The following is a 20,654-nucleotide window of genomic DNA, read 5'->3' on the forward strand; positions in this document are numbered from 1 at the left end:
GAAGGTAATGGAAGTCTGCTGCTTAGGAACACTTTTCTCCTGTTCAAGACTGCAGTGAGTATGCAGTCAGTTTTTGTCCTGACTTTGCCCTCTCACCCTCTGGGGACGATCGCAGAATGGTCCACGGGAATCTGCATCCACTAGCTGTTCCTTGTTGGCACCACCAAGGGGCGCGCGGGATGGAACAGTTCTGTCCTAGGACGTACCATTGAGGGGCGCAGAGGAAGGACAGTCCACTCTTGTCCATTTTGGAATAATCCCTTGTGTGCGACAGCACTAAGGGTCTCTTTAAACCCACGTATAGCATCCACCACAGTTCCCGCCCCGTTAGGTCCGTCCTACTCGCACCACTCGGTTCTCCCAGCCCGTTGGAGGCATCATTTTCACTTCACCTCCACCCCTTCGTTTCTACATAGTCAAATCCCGCGGGGACCGCAAAGGGGCAAGCGATTGGCTCCAAGATGTGAAGGGCGGGGTCGAGGGCCGTCTCGGGCGGTGATTGGTTACTGCGAGAGTAAGCTTTTCCGGGGCGCGGAGTGGCTCCGGATGGGCCGGCTAGGCCCTGCCTCCCTCTTCGCGTCCCTGGTTCCCATTGGCCTTCAGTTTGTGACAGGCACGATAATTGCGGAGCTGGAGTTCAGGCAGCCGGAGCGAGAAGGGTGTGCGGCTTTTGACACAGCCGAGTTCTTTGGACTACTCACCAACTGACAGTCCCAAAAGGGCTGGAGATGCCACCCCGGCAAAGTTCGCCCTAGTCATTTGCTTCACGTGAGCTCTTTCAGTCTTGTTTACCCTTAACTCGGTCACAAGCCTAGTCTGGCGCTTTTGGCACCGCACCATCATTCCTCCTCAATTAATTAATGTCCAGGGAGCGGTCTCTGAGCTTGTTTGGTGTTTGCCTAGGAAGTAATGCGGCTGAGGCATTTTTGGGGATGTGTATCTTTAGGCATGACATCTCAGATGCTGTTTGGGTATATTTGATCACTCTGGGCCGTTTGGGGTCCAGATTGTGTCTGAATGGGATATTTTATCTGAGTGGATTTTGTGTGCCACAGTATTAGGTTTCTTAGGCTTTGTGTGCCTGTGTGTCTGGATATGCCTTCTGTTCTTCTTTTCTCTTGTTTGTTTTCAGAGTCTCGCTCTGTCGCCCAGGCTGGAGTGCAGTGGCTGATCATGGCTCACTGCAGCCTCATACTCCTGTGCTCAAGCGATCCTCCCGCCTCAGCCTCCCGAGTAGCTGGGACTATAGGTGCTCACCACCATGCCCGGCTAAGTTTTTTATTTTTTATTTTGTAGATACGGGGTCTCGCTATGTTGATCAGACTGGTTTTGAACTCCTGGCCTCAACTGATCCTCCCACCTCCGTCTCCCAAAGTACTGGGATTACAGACATGAGCCACCACGCCTGGTCTGGGTGTGCATCTTCTGAGCTTTTTGGACATTTGTGTCCCTGGGTGTGAGATCTCTATGTAGGTGTCTGCACCCCAGGATGTAAAGTCTCTGAGCTGTTTGCAATTCTGGGTCCCAAGTTGTGATGTTTCCCAGCTGGCGTTGGTGAGGACAATTTTGCTTAAGATGTAAAGTATACGAGCTGTTTAGGGGAGGGAGAGGTCTCTGCCCAGAATGTAGGTTATCTGATTTGTTTAGGGACTTTATCGTAAGATTATGTGATGTTTCTGAGCTATTTGAACTTCTGTTTCTGTGTTGTATTAGGTTAGGAAGTGTCTGAGTGGTTTTGGGGAGGGGGGCTCTCTCTAGGGTGTGAGATATCTGAATGGTTTTAATTTGTTTCCTAGGAGTGAGAAATTTGGTCTGTTGTGCGTGGGGGTCTTTGTCACAGAATGTGTGGTCTCTGTTTTGTTTGCGGGTCTGTGTCAAGTTGTGGGGTCTCTGTGCAGGGATTTTGGAGTCTGTTTCAGGTTGTGAGATTAGTGAGCTGTTTTTGGTGTCTTTGAGTATCTGAGCTGTTTGGGGGTCTGTGTCTCAGGAGTGAAATTTCTTACCTTTTTGGCTGTGAGGTCTCTGTCCAGGAACTGTGGGTTTTGGAGGCTGGCAGACATTATTTCAAAGCCTGGAGCCCCCAAGTCCTGATTGTGTGACATTGGGCAAGTCACTTGTCTCCTTGAATCTCAGTATGTATCATAATCAATAAAATGGGGCCAATATCCATTGGCCTCCTTCCTGCAGAACCTCCCCTGGGCTTCAGGTCTTGCCTTCTATCCTGGAGGCTCCAGAGGCTCCCTCAGGCCTGTTTGCGGAGATTGGTGGGAAATCCTCTATCCTGTGCTGTTGACACCAGCCATAGAGCGGGGCCTCTCAGGGAATGGACAGGACCTGCCTATTTTGTCCTCAGATGTTGGAGTCCATCTCCCCTCTGGCCTCATTAACACCCACAATAGCCCAGGACACGTGGGCTTTGGGGCCTGGCAGGCTTCATGAAAGTCTGGAACCCCAAGCCCTGATGTTGTGACCTTGGGCAAGTCACATGTCCTTGACCAACCTCAGTCCCCCATTCATAAAGGAGGCTAATGCCCACCAAGCAGGGTAGGTGCGGGTTTTGGGGAAAACGTGTGTACTACCCTCCTCCCGAGCCCATGTTAGACGGGTCTAGTAGTCGAGGCAGGGTAGGAGCAGGGGCTGGAGTGACACTGGCAGGGACTAAATTGCCCTGGGTCACACGATGGGCAAGTGGCTTCAGTTCTCTCTGCCTCCCTTTGCTGGTCTGTCATCAGGGTACTAACTTTCCCCCCCTCACAGAGTTATGTGAAGGAGAGGTGAGATGACTGGTCAGTCACCGAGAGCAGTACCGGGCACAGGTCAAGGCTGAGTAGAGGCCCACTGTCATCCCCCTGGCTGGAATAAGTTCCAGTGATAGTGACATGGATGTGTTCGGGGGGGCCACTATTCTGCCTACCACATACCCTCTTCCTTGGCAAGCCTTGATGGTAACTGTCATTGTCCCCATACTGGGGCCACAGAGGTAGACAGATGGACCTTAGCCTCCAAGAGAGTGAGTGCCCACCCTGTAGAGGAGAACAGCATGTCGCAGGCAGTTCACAGAGGGATGCCTTTTATATCACTATTGTGATTGTTAGCTTTAGGTGTCTGCTTGATGGGGTTAAGAAAAACCCAAATAGTTGGCAAACCATTATCTCTGGGGGTGTCTGTGAGGGTGTTTCCGGAAGAGGCTGGCCTTTGACTCAGTGAACCAAGGGAGGAAGATCGGCATGGGTGGGCATTGTCCAATCCCTCGAGGGCACAGGTACAACCAGAAGGCGGAGGAAAGGGGAATTTGCTGTATTCTGGAGTTGGGACACCCTGTCTTCTCCAGCCTTTGGACATCAGAACTCCAGGTTTTCAAGCCTTCAGACTCCATGACTTATGCCTCTGGCTCTGCTGGTTCTCGGGCCTTTAGACTCAGACTGAATCACACCACCCACCTCCCTGGCTCTCCAGCTTGCAGACGGAGATGGCGGGACTTCTCAGCTTCTACAGTCACGTGAGCCAATTCCCATAACAAGTCCCCTCTTTGGTTCTGTTTCTTGGGAGAACCCTGACTAATACAACCATCCATACCAATACTATCAGCATTGACCTCACAGTGATTCTGTACCAGACACTGGCTGACCACCTAACATGAATCATGCTTTTCTCACCCAACTCCGCGACTGTCAACTCTACTTCTATCACCCACTCACAGGTGAGGGCCTTCTGTATTCTCATCAGCCCCAGCTGTGAGCACAGTCCTTTGCAGAGGCCTTCCTGGTCCTCCTCTTCCTCCTCCTCCTTCTGACCAGGGCCAGCATCTTTCTTTCTTTCTTTCTTTTTTTATGAGATAGTCTCACTCTGTCGCCCACTCTGGAGTGCAGTGGTGCGATCTTGGCTCACTGCAACCTGCATCTCCCAGGTTCAAGCGATTCTCCTGTCTCAGTCTCTAGAGTAGCTGGGATTACAGGTGCACACCAACATGCCTGGCTAATTTTTGTATTTTTAGTAGAGGTGGGGTTTCGCCATGATGGCCGGGCTGGTCTTGAATTCCTGACCTCAAGTGATCCACCCGCCTTGGCCTCCCAAAATGCTGGGATTACAGGCATGAGCCACCGCCACCATGCCTGGCCAGAGCTAGCATCTTAGTCTCACAGTGGCCCCTGCTTATACTGTCCTCAGCCCTCAGTCTTGCTGTCACCCACCCACATCCTACAACCCCTCTACTTCCTCTTCTTGGTGTTTATTGTCCAGGTTGGGAACAAGTCCAAACCTGAGCTTCTTGCTAAGTCAAAGTGACCTTTTGCTTTCAGTCAAGGAAGTCTGACTGAAGCCTGTGGTCATACAGTGAGGTCTTGGTGTCTCCAGGCACAGTGCAGCCACGTTGCAGTGATACACATCTTTGCCAGTAGGGGGCATCTCATCTCCAAGACCGGGAAAGCCTCAGAGAAGACAGAGGAACAGTCTTAAACATTCACTCCTGGTGGGGTCACAGGCGTCAGGGTGCATGAGCTCCAGGCTAGGTGTCCCTTGGAGCCTCCCTCTCTGCATGTGGACAGGTAGGGACAGCCGAGGGTCAGGTTTTAGTGCTGTTTGGGGTCATCTGCAGATGGCTTTTCACTCCTTCCTACTTCTTTTCCTTGTACCAGAAGCTCATTTTCATGGCTAAAGGAAAATTCTCATATAATTTTATCTTCCTTTTCTTATTTAATGATTGCATGATATGTGTTATTCTACAAGATGCACTGGCTTTGAGGCAGGTCAGGCTATAGGTTGGCTAGTCCTGAGGGCACAGGCCTGGATCCAGAAGACACTGGGGGCAGGCCCCAACAGAGCCTGGGGCTCAGGAAACGGCCACCAACCTCCCAGCCAGATCCTGGCCAACTGCCGACTGTGCCTCCACCCAGTCCTCTCCCGGGGCCTGAACTCCAGGGCTAGAAGCTCCAGGCCTGGTGGTCTGGGGGAGACAGGGGCCAGGAGGATCCCTCAGAAGAGGAGGCAGCAGACAATCTCCGCACGGCTTGAGGGGGTGCACAGCTGTGGGGTGAGGCACGGCCCACCCAGCCCAGGCCCACTGACCTGCTGTGTAGCTGCAGGCCCAGCTGCTGCCCTCTATGGGCCTCAGTCTCCTCACCTGCGCAGTGAACATCATCATACCCCCAACATGCAGGGGATGCTCATGAATAGAGGGGAGCTGAGGCATTGAGAAAGCAGATTTGGCCCAAGAGGAGGAGGAGCGGGTCAGGATTGGTGGGGAAGGATGGATGCGGCCACTTCAGGGACAGCCAGGGGCTGTCTTCCTGGAAGTTCTCAGGACAATCAGGCAAGGGAAGTTCTGAGGCTGTGAGCAGAGCCATGGTCTGGGGAGCAGGTGAGGTTGTCTCTATAGTGTTCTGGGGTGGCCACCCACTTTGTCACTGCTCCTTCCTGTTTGTCGTCATCTCTGCCCATGTGGAGCCTAGAGATGAGCCCATTGAGCTCACTATGAGTCATTGCGACCCACATGCAGTCATTAGAGCCGTGCGTCATCACAACAGCCACCAGGTTAGCACTTGGGTAATTTATCCAAATAATGACTCACCTGTTCTGATGTGATTTGGATGATATGCCATCATTTATTGTAGCCATAGTTTATTCAGTCATTCTCCTACTGGATGGTTGGTTAGTGTTTGATTTACTTTTTGACCATCCTGACCTGTGATGAGCATTCTTGTACATGCAGTGATGTTCATAGAGTAACCCTATTTGTAATAGCTAAAAACTGGAAACAACCCAACTACACACCAATAAGAAGTCACATAAATACATTCTGCCAGATTCACACTATGAATTACTGCACAACTATGAGAAGGAATGACCTAGACCATACAGAGACATAACATTAGGTGAACGAAGCCAGATACAAAAGAGGATATGCTATGTGATTCCCTTTCTACGTGGCTCAAAAGCAAATAACAATAGTGTTTAGGCATACATATGTCTGTATTATAACAGTTTTACAGAAAGTGAGGATTCTAACCTGCCTGGTGGGCAAATTTTCTTAATTTTTGAAATTATACAGTAAAATGGACACGAGGTATAGTTATATGAATCTGAACACATGTATAGATTGATGTAACCACCATCACAGTCAGTATCTAGAACATATGCATCACCCCAAAGAACTTCCTGGGTTCTTTGTACTGCCCTTGAATAGTCACTTCCTTCCCACACCCCTAAGCTCTGGCACCCACTGATCTGTTCTCTATCACTATACTATTGTCTTTTCCAGGGTATCATAGGAATGGAATAATACAGCCTGTAGTCTTTTGAGACTGGCTTCTTCACTCAGCATAGTGTCTTTGAGTTTCTTTCTTTTCTTTTCTTTCTTTCTTTTCTTTTCTTTTTTTTTTTTTTTGAGACAGAGTCTTGCTCTGTTGCCCAGGCTGGAATGCAGTGGCATGATCTCAATTCACTGCAACCTCCGTCTCCCGGGTTCAAGCGATTCTCCTGCCTCAGCCTCCCGAGTAGCTGGGATTACAGGTGCCTGCCACCAAGCCTGGCTAATTTTTGTATTTTTAGTAGAGATGGAGTTTCACCATCTTGGCCAGGCTTGTCTCGAACTCCTGATCTGCCCGCCTTGGCCTCCTGAAGTGCTGGGGTTACAGGCAGGTGCCACTGCACTCGACCCCTTGAGTTTCATTCAAGTTGTTGAGTATATCAATAGTTCCTTCTTTTTTTCTGAATAATATTCCATTGTATGTGTGTAGCAGATCTTGTTTATCCATGCACCCACTGAAGGACATTTGGGTCATTTCTAATTTGGTACAATTATGCATAGAACTGCCATAAACATTTGGGCATGGATTTTTGTGTAAACGTAAATTTTCCTTCTTCTAGGATAAATATCCTGGATGTCCAATGTTTCCAACACCATTTGTTGAAAATACTGTTCTCTTTCTGTCGAACTATCCACAAAAATAAGGCAAATAGATTTTTTTTTTTTTTCAGACAGGGTCTTACTCTGTCACCCAGGCTAGAGTGCAGTGCCACGATCACGGTTTGCTGAACCCTCGGCCTCTGAGGCTCAAGCAATCCTCAGCCTCCTGAGTAGCTGGGACCACAGGTGTACACCAGCACACCTGGCTAAGTTTTCTTATTTTTTGCAGAGATGGGGTCTCACTCTGTCACTCAGGCGGGAGTGTAGTGGCACGATCATGACTCGCTGCAGCCTCGACCTTCTGGGCTCAAGCCATCCTGCCTTGGCTTCCCAAAGTTCAAAGTTATTTTGACTGTTGTAGCTCCTTTACCTTTCCACATAAATTTTAGAATCAATCTGTATCTATAAAAGATCCTGCTGGGAATTTGATTGGAATTGCATGAAATCTGTACATCAATTTGGGGACATCATTCCCATAATGAGTCTATTAATCCATGAGTACAGTACATCCCTCTCTTTATTTAGTTATTCCTTTATTTCTTTCATTAGCTTCTGATGGTTTTCAGCATATGACTCCTGCACATGTTTTGTTAGGTTTTGAGGGGCAGCTATTGTATTGTAAATGGTATTATATAGTTTTAAAAATGTTTGTTCCAAGCAGTTCATTGCTAGTCTATAGAAGTGCTTTGCTTTTTGTTGTTGAACATTTATCCTATAATGTTGCTTAACTCCCTTGTTCATTTGAGAAGTATTTTTTATAAATTTGACAAGATTTTCTATGTAGATTATAATAACGTCTGTGAGTTGGAGTAGTTGTAGTCCCTCCTTTCCAATCTGTAAGCCATTTATTTCTTTTTCTTTCCTTTTTAAACTGGTTGGAACTTTCAGTACAATATTGAATATTAGGGGTAAGAGTGAGCAACCTTGTTTGGTTCCTGATGTTATGGAGAAAGCAGTTAGTCTTTCTCTGTTAAGTATAATATAAGGTGTAGGATTTTTTTTAATTGCTCCATATCAAGTTAAGCAAGCTTCCTTCTACTTCTGGTTTGCTGTGTTTTTTTTTTTTTTTTTTTTTTTTTAAATTATGAGTGACTGTTGAATTTTGTCAAAGGCTTTATCTGTATCAATTGTTGTTACCATGTGATTGGAATTTGCAGTTTTTTTTGGTATATTAATATGGTAGATTGCATTGACACATTTTTGACTATCAAACCAGCTTTGCATTCCCAAGATAAATCCCACTTGCTCTTGGTGCATTATCCTTTTTATATATTATTGGATTTAATATTAACCAAATATTTTCTTGATAATATTTTGTTGAGAATTTTCTGAATCTATGTTCATGAGGGAGATTACACTATAGTTGGTTTTTCCTCAATGCTGTCTTTGTCTGATTTTGGTGTCAGTGTAATGCTGATCTTATAACATGATTTGGTAAATATTTCAACCATCAATTCCATCTTTTAATAGGTATACATCTATATAGATGATCGATTTATTTTATTATTATTATTATTTTTTTTTCTTTTTAGTAGAGATGGAGTTTTGCCATGTTGGACAGGCTGGTCTTGAACTCCTGACCTCACGTGATCCACCCACTTCGGCTTCCCAAGGTGCTGGGATTACAGGCATGAGCCACCATAGCTGGCCAGCGATCTACTTTTGAGTAAGTTTTGGTGGTTTTTGTCCTTCAAACAGTTGTCCCATTTTCATCTAAGTTGCATTCATATACTTATGAATTAGTATTCATTAGTTATTCATAGTATCCTTTTCATTTTTGTGGGGTCTCTAACTTGTATTAAAGTTTTCAAAGAACGAGCTTTTGGGCCATTGATTTTCTCTGTTCTTTTTTTTGTTTGTTTTCAGTCTTATCGATTTTAGCTCCAATCTTTATTCTGCTTTTTCCCTCATTCTGCTTACTTTGGGTTATTTTTATTTTCTTTTTCTAGTTTCTTGAGGTGGAAAGTTTCATAATGGATTTGGGTCTTTTATTTTTTCCAATGTGAACATGTAATGGTATAAATTTACTTCCTAGCACTGATTTAGCTGCATCCTACAAATTTTAATATGTTGTATTTTCATCTTCATTCAGTTTAAAATATTTTCTAATTTCTCTTATATTGCTCCTTGACCCGTGGATTATTTACAAGTGTATGGATGGTTTAATTTCTAAGTTTGGAGAGTTTCCTGTTTACTTTCTCTTATTCCTTGGTGTTTTTTTATTTTTCCTATTTTGGTCAGAGAACATGCTCTGTAGGATTTTAATTATTTTACATTTGGTAAGATTTATTTTGCGACCCAAGGTATGGGCTATTTTGGTGAAGTGTCCATATGTACTAGAAAAGAATGTATATCCTGATGTTGTTATGTAGATGGTTCTGTAAATGTAAATACGATTCAGTGGGTAAATGGTGTCATTCAGTTCTTCTATATCCTTGCTAATTTTCTTTCAACTATTTCTATATATTACTGAGAGAGTGTTGAAATCTCTAACTATAATTATAAATTTGCTCATCTTTTCCTCTATGTGTGATTTTGCTTTTGTGGTTTTTGTTTTGTTTTTGTTTTTTTTGTTTTTTGAGACAGAGTCTCCCTCTGTCACCCAGGCTGGAGTGCAGTGACGCGGTCTCAGCTCACTGCAACTTCTGCCTCCCAGGGTCAAGCGATTCTTCTGCCGCAGCCTCCTGAGTAGCTGGGATTATAGGCGAGTGCCACCACACCTGGCTAATTTTTGTATTTTTTAGTACAGACAGGGTTTCACCATGTTGGCCAGGCTGGTCTTGAACTCCTGACCTCAGGTGATCCGCCTGCCTCGGCCTCCCAAAGTTCTGGGATTACAGGCGTGAACCACTGTGCCCAGCCTGCTTTTGTGTTTTGAAGGTCTGTTGTTGGGTGCTGGCAGAAAAGGGTTAATAATATAGGAAGCCTGAGACTTCCCTTAGAAGGGCCTGCTTACTATGTTGGCCCTTGCCTGGCATCAGGGAACTTGGATTTGGGAAGGATTCCCATAATTCCCTTACTCTGCCTAAACTGTTTGTACAAAATATAGTTTATGCTGCATAGGTGCTTTCATTCTGGAAGTCTGGAATCTTGGCACATGCTAGGCAGAGGGTGCCTATATGACCATCCCCCAGTAAAAGTCTTCGACACTGAATCTCTAGTGAGCTGCTCTGGTAGAAAATATGTCACATCACACATGTCACAATTGATTTCTGGAGGAATGAATTCTGTGACTTTCCTAAAAAAGGACTCATGGAAACTTGGGCTGGTTTCCTCAGGACGTTGCCTCATACTTTTTTTTGTGGGTGCTGATATTGCTGTATACTTTCATTGTTATGAATCTTCACCAACATGAGTCCAGCTATATGCTGACTGTGAGTCCTCCCAGCAAATAATGAAAAATGGGAGTAGTCTTGGGGACCCTTGACACAGTTGTGACATTGGTGGGATTTGCCAGAATGAGCCTGACTCACTAAAATATAGTGAAAGCCTTGTTTGAGTAAAGAAAGGATGAAGGAGTAATGGGTGATGAATCTTTTGTGCTCAGGTGATTATGGCCTCATACATGCTGTGAAACAGCAGCTAGCTGTTGTCTCTTGTGAGATGTAAATGTTACGTACAGAATTTAAAAAGAACACATCCAACTCTGGGAGACTTGGATCACTGCATTCCTTGGCGTCTTTTGCCATGCCAGAGATTGGCCGGTGGGAGCACAGCCAGGTCAAGTTTTTGGTTTTTGTCCTCTCTTTCAAACAGAAGAAAGGGCCTGGGAATTCACAAAAGTAATGTTGGGGTGGACGAAAAATGTTAAAAATGTGGGCTTCTCTCTCCTCCAAGTGGGAAGGAAAAAATTAAATCAGTTCCCCGAGCTGGAGCAAAGCTTAGATAAACCAAAGGGAACAAAAAAGAAAAATTCCTCCAGCCTTTTCTTCAGCTTTGCTGCTGCTACTGCAGCCCCTCCCAGCCTTCCAGATAGAATTTCCCCTGGCAGCTATGATGTTAACCCCATAATTGCAATGAAAGCCAAAAAAAAAAAAAAAGGAATTAAAAATGGCGTTTTTGTTTTATGGCTGCTGCATCTGGATGTATGATAAAATTGATGTGAAATGCTATATACTTATAATGTTGTAAATGCTAGAGGGACCATCCCCTTCTGGGAAGGCTGAAGAGGAAATATTTTTTCTCTTTTATTTTGAGACAGGGGCTCACTCTGTTGCCTAGGCTGCAGCGCAGTGGTGCGATCGTGGCTCACTGCAGCCTCGACCTTCTGGGCTCAAGCAGTCCTCCCATCTCAGCCTCACGAGTACCTGAGATCACAGGCGTGTGCCAGGATGCCAGGCTAATTTTCTTATCTTTTTGTAGAGATGGAGTTTCCCTGTGTTGTCTAGGCTGGTCCTGAATTCCTGGGCTCAATCTGCCTTATGTTAGTCATTTCCAGTGAACCTGTAAAGGGCCAAGGCCCTTGGCTCCTACACAACAAAGGACTAATAGCCTGGCTTTGCTTCCCTAACTTTTCTCCTGGTGCACACACCTTGGTAAGGCACTTTGACCATTCAGTGCAGAGCTGTCACCAGCAAAGCGTTGAACTTTTCCAGCCTGCTTGCTAAATAAATGATAGAGACAAAAGGGATAAGAAGTTATGCAAACATATTTAAATTTGTTTTTAAATCTGGAATTTCATCCTGATCAGTTTCTGAACATGATGTGTATTATTGGTTGATTTATTAAAATTTTTTCTCTGAAAATTCTTTTTTCCCTCTTGCATATGACCATTTCAGAGAAAAGAGCTAGAAGACGGTAGATGATAATTAAATAAATGGAAAGGTCTTTTTTTTTAAAAGAGATCCTTGGTTTTATTTAAAGTATATATCGAATTTCATTGAGTGTCTTTATAATACCTATTGAGTATTATTTTTTCCTTTAACTGATTAATATATCATTATTTACATTAATTGACTTTCTTTTTTAAAAATTATTTATTTATTTTTGAGATAGAGTCTCACTCTATCACCCAGGCTGGAGTGCAGTGGCTTGATCTTGGCTCACTATAACCTCTGCCTCCCAGACTCAAGCGATTCTCCCACCTCAGCCTCTCGAGTAGCTGGGATTACAGGTGCCCACCACCATGCCCAGCTAATTTTTGTATTTTTAGTAGAGATGGAGTTTCACCATGTTGGCCAGGCTGGTCTCGAACTCCTGACATCAAGTGATCCACCCACCTTGGCCTTCCAAAGTGCTGAGATTACAGGCATGAGCCACCATGCCCAGCCTTTTAAAAAATATATTTATAAGTTTTTAAAATTTTTATTTATTTATTTTTTGAGATGGGGTCTTGCTATGTTGGCCAGGTTGGTCTTGAACTCTTGGCCTCAAGCAATCCTCCTGCCTAGGCCTCCCAAAGTGCTAGGATTACAGGCATGATCCACTGAGATGATATCTCATTGTGGTTTTGATTTGCAAGAAGTGGAAAGTTTTGATTTCAGATTAGTACACACTGGTTTTCTAACAATGAAGAAAACACAAAACCTGACACCTGGAAAGAGTCAAACTAGAGAGAGGAAACATTAGTGATCTCTGGTTTTCAAATGGTTCATGAAAACCTTCCCCTTTTCCTGAAAAAAATGCTCCCCATTCAGCCTTCCCCAATTCCTGTATGTTGAAATCATCCTGACTGTTGAGTGCACAACTGCACCTGACAGAGCTGCAACTAGGGGACAGTAGGGCAACCCAGCTCCTGAGCATCCCATGCAGAACATCTACAGATGTCATCCGTGCTTGTGAAGAGGAGGAACTGGTGTCAGTGGTTAACAGAACCTGGACTGACTGCCTTCTGTCAGTCCCTCAGAAACCAAGGACACAAATGAGTTGTTCGGACTGGATGAGGAACCCTAGAGGGAAAGGTCCCACAGTGAGAGGCCACACTGGGGGCCTTGGCCAGCTCCTGCCTAATGTATGTCCTGCTGGGAGTGCCCTAACAAGGGTAAAGTCTTGGGGTCCAGGGGTACCACGTGTGCCTTCTGGGATTGTACTTGCATGTGGCCCTGACTATTCCGTCACTGCCTTATCCCTGGAAGGCATTCATGTCAGCTTTAGCTTCCTGGCCAGATTGGTGCTGAGCCTGAAATGGAGACTTGGGCTGGACAAAAAAAGGTTCATACACAGTCTTAGTTAGGAAGTCAGCTGCCTTTCTAAGACAGACCTTCATGGTTACTGGGATTTGTATTAGTCGGCTGTGATGGTAAACTTGATGTGTCAACTTGGCTCAGCCACAATACACAGGTATTTGTTCAAACACCAGACTAGGTGTCTCTGTGAAGGTGTTTTATAAGAAGAGACTAACATTAAAATCAGTAGACTTTGAATAATGCAAATTATACACTATGATGTGGCTGGGCCTCATTCAATTAAAGAAAAAAAATAAAAGACTGGGATCCCCCCATGAAGAAAAAATTCTGCCTCCAGACTGCCCTTGGATTCGAGCTACATCACCTCTTCCCTGGGTCTCCAGTCTGACATTCTGCTCTGCACAATCTAGACTTGCCAGCCCCCACAGCCTGCCCCCCGCTCCCCCCCCTACACACACACACACACACACACGAGCCCTAATGGTCATCCAACCATGTAGAGATCACTAAATGTTCCCTGCCCTCCTTCTGCCTGTGAGGTCCTCTATCCCATCCTGAGGACATAGGGATCTACTGGGTATGTTTCCAACCTTCCAGGAGAGACCATGGAGCCTGGTGAGGGAGATACACCTGCAAAGAGAACTTCAGTGCAGTAACAGCAACAGGCATAGCCAGTGTGTTCACCAACTCGTGAGAGATCACACTACCAGCATCGCCCGCTTGATTTTCCCCATCAACGAACAGCTTATCCTGGAAACAATTGTTTTAGTAGGTAAGTTGGATTCCCTTCATTGTTTCCCCCAGGCATGCAGCACTACAAAGCAAATTGATATTGGTATGTTGTGCCAAAATGGAATCCAAGAATGGAATGCTCTGTAGTGATGTGATTTCTAAAGCAGTCAATAAGTCTTTGTAAGTTTCCAGGTGAAGCAACATATAAGCTCCCCCACCCCCCGCCACCCAGTTTACAGAGAAGTGATATAGATGGAAAAAAAAATCCAGTTTATTTAAGACTCTGGAAAAAGTTGTTTGCCTCCCTGTAACCTTCACCCCACAAATGCCAGTAGCCGCTTCCAATCATTTGAACACCCAAAGCTGCCCTTGGAAATTTCCAAAATGCCCCAAAATGGGCGATGATATTCTGACTATAAACCACAAGTTTAGGATTTAAAAGAAGAATCCTAGAACTTCTTAATAACATCAAAAGTATAGGAATGTTGCAGTCGGTACATAGGAAACAGCACAGTAACACGGAGAAGGACACAATGTTCCCCGGGAGGGGTTGCGGGAACCTTGTTCCTCTGTGTTACTTTCTTGTGATAAGAAAGTGTTTCAAGGCCAGCTGGGGTGGGTGGTGAAGCTTCATTTCAAAGGTCAACCACTGCCATGGGACACTGATGCTCAGGATGGTTCTGTGGTAGTCATGGCTCTGGGATCCTGGGACTGGTGTCCTTCTTCTCAGTGAGGGCAGCCCTCTCCAGGCTGTGACATAGGAGGAACAGGCCAGGCTGGGTCGTCAGGCTGCCAGGGACAGGTGTGTGTTGTGGGAGAAGGAGAAGGACAGCTGAAGGGAGGAGAGGGGAGACGAACTCCTTAGGTGAGGGGCAGGTGTCTGTTGGTGAAGGGAAGACATTGGCCCTAAGTCCTGACATTGCTCTAGGCTCCCGTGGAAGGAAATGATGGTGCAAGAGGGAAATCAAGGCTGGTGGGAGGGGGACAATAGCTTGCATCTCCTCCCATCCTGTGTGTTCAGTGGTCCCTGAGAGGAGCCCAAGCCATTTTGGTATCTAAAAGGTCATTTCCTGGCACCCCTTCATTCACTGCCCACGGAGAGAAGGGATTTGAGATAAACTGAGGCCTTCAAGGAGAAAGGCCAGTAGGAGTTGTGAGGCCTTCTCAAAGTCTTTCTGCCCTACCCTTGTGAATCTCACCCTGCGCTCATCTTGTCCTGTGTTACTCTTTGCTCTGAGGTTGCTCTTCTCAACCTCATGCCTGTCCTGGGAATATTTTTCTGGGTATATTGCAGACAGTCTTGCTACCAAAGGGATTTAATAAGGTTTCTGAAAGTTCCCTAGGCTGGGCAGCAAATTTCCAGATCCTAGGACACAACTGTGGCCACACTACATGGGACTCACTGGGTGTGATTCCTGGAATCTGCACTTTTAAAAGATCCTAGGTTCTAACTTTCATGGAAACATGTCTGAGCAACACTAGAGCAGGGGAATAATCTCCTTTCCCAGTGACACAGCTTCTTTTTTCCTTGTGAGGGTATAGAAGGGATAGGTTTGGTGTGTTCTCTGATGCAGAAACCCAAGACCTTCAGGCGAGGAGACCGACACTGACATGCTGCCTGTTATGGTAATGACACACTCAGGGCACCGTTTCCAAATGATACCCAGACCAATCCTTTCAAGTCTCCATCTCTTAAAGATTTCTGAAGAAATCAAATGTCTATTGCCTGTGCAGTCCCATGCTATAAAATTCTAAATATTTTGCAGTAGCCTTTGGATCTTACTCTTGATTGCACTAATATGCAGCACAGCAGAGTTTTCGCGATGCCTGTGGCTCTTGGCTCCACCAATCACTGCTGGGTGACACTGAGAAAGTTCCTTAACATCTCTGTGCTTCCTTTTGCCATTAGTACCATGGAAATACTACTAGTAACGTCATCTACTTCTTGGGGCAGTTTAGAGCTCTGACTGTGTGAAGACATGTACAGTTATCTGGACAGTCCCTGGCATATGGTCAGTTTCCAGTCAATTCTAAGCTGTTGCTGTTCCCGCATTTCCCTGGGACATGTTCTGGAGAGACAGATGTCAAGTCTACCTTTGACCCCTTGGATGATGTTTAGATGATCTCTTCAGCTCTTCAGGGACTCAAGGTCTGAGTCTGTGGGGCAGGGGGAGGGCATATTTTATTAGCATAATGAATATTCAGCTTTCCTTACAGGGTATCGTGGAGCCTAAATGCAATACTGGAGTTTCATCATCATGAGCTTGTATGGAAAATTTGAATGGAAATTTCTCTAGGAAATTAGAACTCTAGTGGCCTCTTCATGTAACTTGTATAATGCTTGGACAAGTAAGTGGTTACTGGATAATGATAGCACAAAAGCATGTAAACTTTTATAAATATTTTAAAGGTAAAATTTAAAGGCCAAAAATTATTATCATATGGATTATTTTATTGCTATTAGTTCTATTAAGTCCAACTCTCCTCCATCAAATTGTGAAGATTTGAATCTGATGGAGATACGAAGCTGTTAGCAGTTGAGTTTTCATTAGTGGCATTTTATTTTTTGTATAGAATTCACCTTGTCTGTTGTATCTTGTGTTGATTACTTCTACCATTACTGTTTATTGTTGGCTAGGCATGATGACTCACGCCTATAATCCCAGAATCTTGGGAGGCTGAGGCAGGAGGATTGCTTGGGCCCAGGGGTTCGAGATCGTCCTGAGCAATATGGTGAGACCTTGTCTCTACAAGAATAAAAAAATAAGCTGGGCATGGTGGCTCATCCCTGTATTCCCAGCTGCTCAGGGGTCTGAGGTGGGAGGATTACTTGAGCCCAGGAAGTCAAGGCTGCAGTGAGCTATGATCACACCACTACACTCTGACCTGGGCAATGGGAGTGAGACCCTGTCTCAAAAAGGTAAATTCATTTTTGATCTAATGAAAGACTGATGGTACTAATATTTTCGGAGCTAAATCATGAGAAGATGTTGTCAATTTATTCAGATCTAGAGTCAGAGGAAATGGGAAATGGGAAAAGAGAGTGCAGTGTGGAGGGGAGGTGAAGGTGTGCGGGGCAGGGAGAGAGGTCTGGGGCAGACAGGGGTGAGGAATAATGGGGAAGAGCAGAAAGCAGAAGTTCAGAGATGTGAGAATAAAAACTCATACTTGTGGATACTGTCTCTGGGCAGATGTTTTTAGTGCGCTCTCTCTCTCTTCATTTATATATATACATATACATATACGTATACGCATATATGTACGTATATACATATATGTACATATACGTATATACATATATGTACATATATATCGTGTATATATATACATATATACATATGTGTGTGTATATATATATATACACATAGTGCCACAGGCATTGGAAAAACTCTACTGTCCCTGCCCTTGCAGGCAGTGTGACTTTGGGCAAGTTTCTTAGTCTCTTAACCTATGTGTCTCAGTTTCCTATTCTGTAATAAGGGACGATAACATTAACACACTAAGTGACTGTTATTATAAATATATATTTATATAATTTAAAAATATAGTCATATTTTGATAATACAGGGTGATAAGTCAATACCAGGAAAGCACAAAGATGGCCTCTGTTCCATATCAAACTTTCTGTATGTGTTTGCTACCATGGGTGTTAGCAAAAACAAACTTGTCACTGTCATTATGGGAAATAGCTTTGGTATAATATTAAATAAAACAACAGATGCAGTATTATAAACACACTACTTGTTCTCCAATCTCATAATTTTAAAAAACATGCATAGAAAAAAGCCTGTAAGGGAATGCACCACGTATGAAGTGTTGTTCTCTAAGTGGGAAACTCGATCATTTTGAAATAACATTCCTTTCACTGTTTTACTTGCGTTTTCTTCCTTATTATCACTCAGCCACTGTTTCTCTAATAATTTTTTTTTTGAGATGGAGTCTTGATCTGTCGCCCAGGCTGGAGTGCAGTGGCACGATCTTGGCTCACTGTAACCTCTGCTTCCTGGGTTCAAGCAGTTTTTCTGCCTCAGCCTCCCAAGTAGCTGGCATTACAGGTATGTGCCACTATGCCTGGCTAATTTTTGTATTTTTAGTGGAAACTGGGTTTCACCACGTTGGCCAGGCTGGTCTCGAACTCCTGACCTTGTGATCTGCCCGACTCGGCCTCCCAAAGTGCTGGGATTACAGGCGTGAGCCACCGTGCCTGGCCAATAATTTTTAACATAGATGTTCTGAAGACTCATTCTTTTAGGTATCTTGAGGATTAGGGGTAAAAGGTGTTTTGATATCCTTATCAGGAGGAAAACCAGTCGGTGACCCTCAAGGGCAGCATTTAAAACAGAAGGAAGGTTTGGGGTAGGGTAGAGAGGGGCAGTGGGGGAGGCAGGGTGGAGTGGATGGAAGGTTAGCTGAAGACCCCAGGCATCCTGAAAAATGCCACAGTCGGTACATGTTGAAAGAAACCAAAACACCCGCATGCCTGTAAGAGGAGCCTGCTGTGCTATCGAGATGGAGATCTTCATGACGTCTCTTTAGACCTTTCCTCTCCTTCGGCTCCAGCAACACAATTGGGTGGCACTTGGCCCTGGCAAGGCACTGCTGCTGGTGAGCTGTACTGAGGTCAAGGCCTGGCCCACCTGCAGCATTATCACTTCAGAGAGCGGCCTGGGGCATCTGTCTTGGTATCCGGAAGCCCACAGAGTCAGATCAGGGAAACGGAGAAAACACATAGTGCAATAGTTAGACTCAACGCTCCCCCAATGATGCCATCAGTGCAAAGCGAGAGGCACGTATAGGTTGTTATGATTATTAGTTTGGGATAAGCAGGGCTAGGTTGGGTCATTCCCTGAAAGAATTGCGGGAATGAATGCCAATGTGATCTATTACATTACTACTGCATAAGTGGCTAAGCTTCTATTTCCTAGGTTTGTTATTCTGCTAAGACGATGGTGTGCTCCATTACTGTGGTGAGAAGCCTTCCTGGCCTGAGGTGTTTGCGGGAATGACTGCACCTACGGATGAGCATTCTGAAGATTCGCCAAAAGCTGTGACAAGGGGGCACTTCCCACATAAAGCTATGAAGGCCCTGGCTCTTACAACCCACAGACCCAGAAAGCTCTTCAGCCTAGCTGTGCGTCATTCTGTGGCACCTTCAGGAAGCTTTGAGGCCACCCTCGAGCTAAAGTTCCGATGCCTTTCAGCCTCCTAATGCAGGTCAGGGTGGCTGCCCAGAAGCTGCCCACTGATCTGAATCAGTGCCAGGGGAATGTGTGTGTGTGTGTGTGTGTGTGTGTGTGTGTGTGTGTGTGTTTAGCAGACAGGAAGGGCGCACCTGAAACAGTGAGAGAAATTGACCAGGGCTTGCTCTGTCTTGCTTCTGACCTGAGGAGCTAACTGCCTTTGCTCATTCCCCCACGTAACTGCCTTTGCTCATTCCCGCACGTAGGCCAAGCTAGCTATGGGAGGAATTTAGTGTAGGGTTTAACTTCAAAGCAAAGATAATAGTCCCTTTCAGAATCCAGCCCTGAGGAGATGAGATGGGTGTACACGCAAGCGGCAATGTTGTGTGAAAGGTTTATGGGAACACTGTGACCTGACCAAGGACAATGATGTTTTGCAACCTCCCCGGGCTCCCGTTGACACCTAGATGTCTGTGGTCACCATTCTCCTGACCTCATGCTTTCCTGATTCTCCCTTGCCCAATGTAAAAAGAAGCCTGAAATTCATGCCCCTTAAGATGGCTCCACAGGACATTAGTCCATCATCGTCTCGGCTTGCTGGCTCTCTGAAATAAAGTCGCTTTCCTCTGCCTAGGAGGTGGAGGTTGCAGTGAGCCATGATCAGGGCACTGCACTCCAGCCTGGGCCATATAGTGAGATCCTGTCTCAAAAAAAAAAAAAAAAAAAAAAAAGAAAGACTTAATTTGTTGAACAGTCATTTACCAAACCCCAACTATGTTCTAGGTACTGTGCTGAGTGTCTGGGACATACGATAAAAAAAGACACATCCCTGCCCTCGTGGAGTTTATGTCAGATTGTAGGATAATGGTCAGTCTACTGATCCCACACATAAAATGCAAAAATTCCTGCTAGACTTCAAGTAATATCCTACCACTTCATGTATACTGTAAGACTCTTAACAGCTGTATGCTTCCATTTCCTTTCTCTGCAGCTTTCTACTATTGTTGTCTTACATTATATTTCTACCTATGTCAGAACCCCACAATACATTGTTACTATCTGACAGCCAATTTTCTTTTAAAGAGATTAGCTACAAGAAAAAAATCTTGACTGAGCATGGTGGCTCATGGTTGTAATCCTGGCACTTTGGGAGGCTGAGGCAGGAGGATTGCTTGAGCCCAGAGGTTTGAGAGAAGCCTGGGCAACCATAGGGAGACCTTTTTTCTAAATAAGAAAATTTAAAAAAATTTTTTAAAAATGGGCCACTTGCGCCTATAATCCCAGCACTTTGGGAGGCCAAGGCAGGTGGATTGCCTGAGCTAAGGAGTTCATGACCAGGCTGGGTTACATAGTGAAACCCCGTCTCTACTAAAATACAAAAAAACTAGCCAGGCTTGGTGGCATGTGCCTGTAGTCAACAGCTACTCAGCAGGCTGAGGCAGGAGAATCCCTTGAACCTGGAAGGCAGAGGTTGCAGTGAGCCGAGATCGTGCCACTGCACTCTGGCCTAGGCGACAGAGGGAAACTCCATCTCCAAAAAAAAAAAAAAAAAAAAAAAAAAAAAACTCGTACTTTCCCACAATTGTTCCATGTCCAGCACTGTGAAGTTCTGTGTGTAGATCCAAATTTCCTTCTATTTTCCTTCTGACCCAAGAACTTCCTTTAACATGTTTTGTAGGACAAATCTGTTGACAATGACTTTTCCCCTCATTT

The 20,654-nt window shown here is 45.0% G+C and overlaps 1 protein-coding gene across 3 annotated transcripts in view; it reads left to right on the forward strand.

The window, feature by feature from the left end:
• The first annotated feature begins 619 nt into the window (after positions 1 to 619).
• Positions 620 to 20,654, forward strand: part of LOC111536167 (protein FAM156A/FAM156B) — a 39,666-nt gene continuing 19,631 nt past the window's right edge. The window contains exons 1-3 of one of the 3 annotated variants that reach the window (XM_023202469.3): positions 620 to 768; positions 8,437 to 8,570; positions 13,627 to 13,801. The gene's annotated coding sequence lies outside the window, so the exon portion shown is untranslated. The remainder of the gene's footprint in view (positions 769 to 8,436; positions 8,571 to 13,626; positions 13,802 to 20,654) is intronic. The other 2 variants (XM_023202470.3, XM_023202471.3) reach the window with 2 other exon arrangements.

This window comes from Piliocolobus tephrosceles, chromosome 12, assembly GCF_002776525.5.
Source record: "Piliocolobus tephrosceles isolate RC106 chromosome 12, ASM277652v3, whole genome shotgun sequence".
Taxonomy (NCBI): Eukaryota; Metazoa; Chordata; class Mammalia; order Primates; family Cercopithecidae; genus Piliocolobus; species Piliocolobus tephrosceles.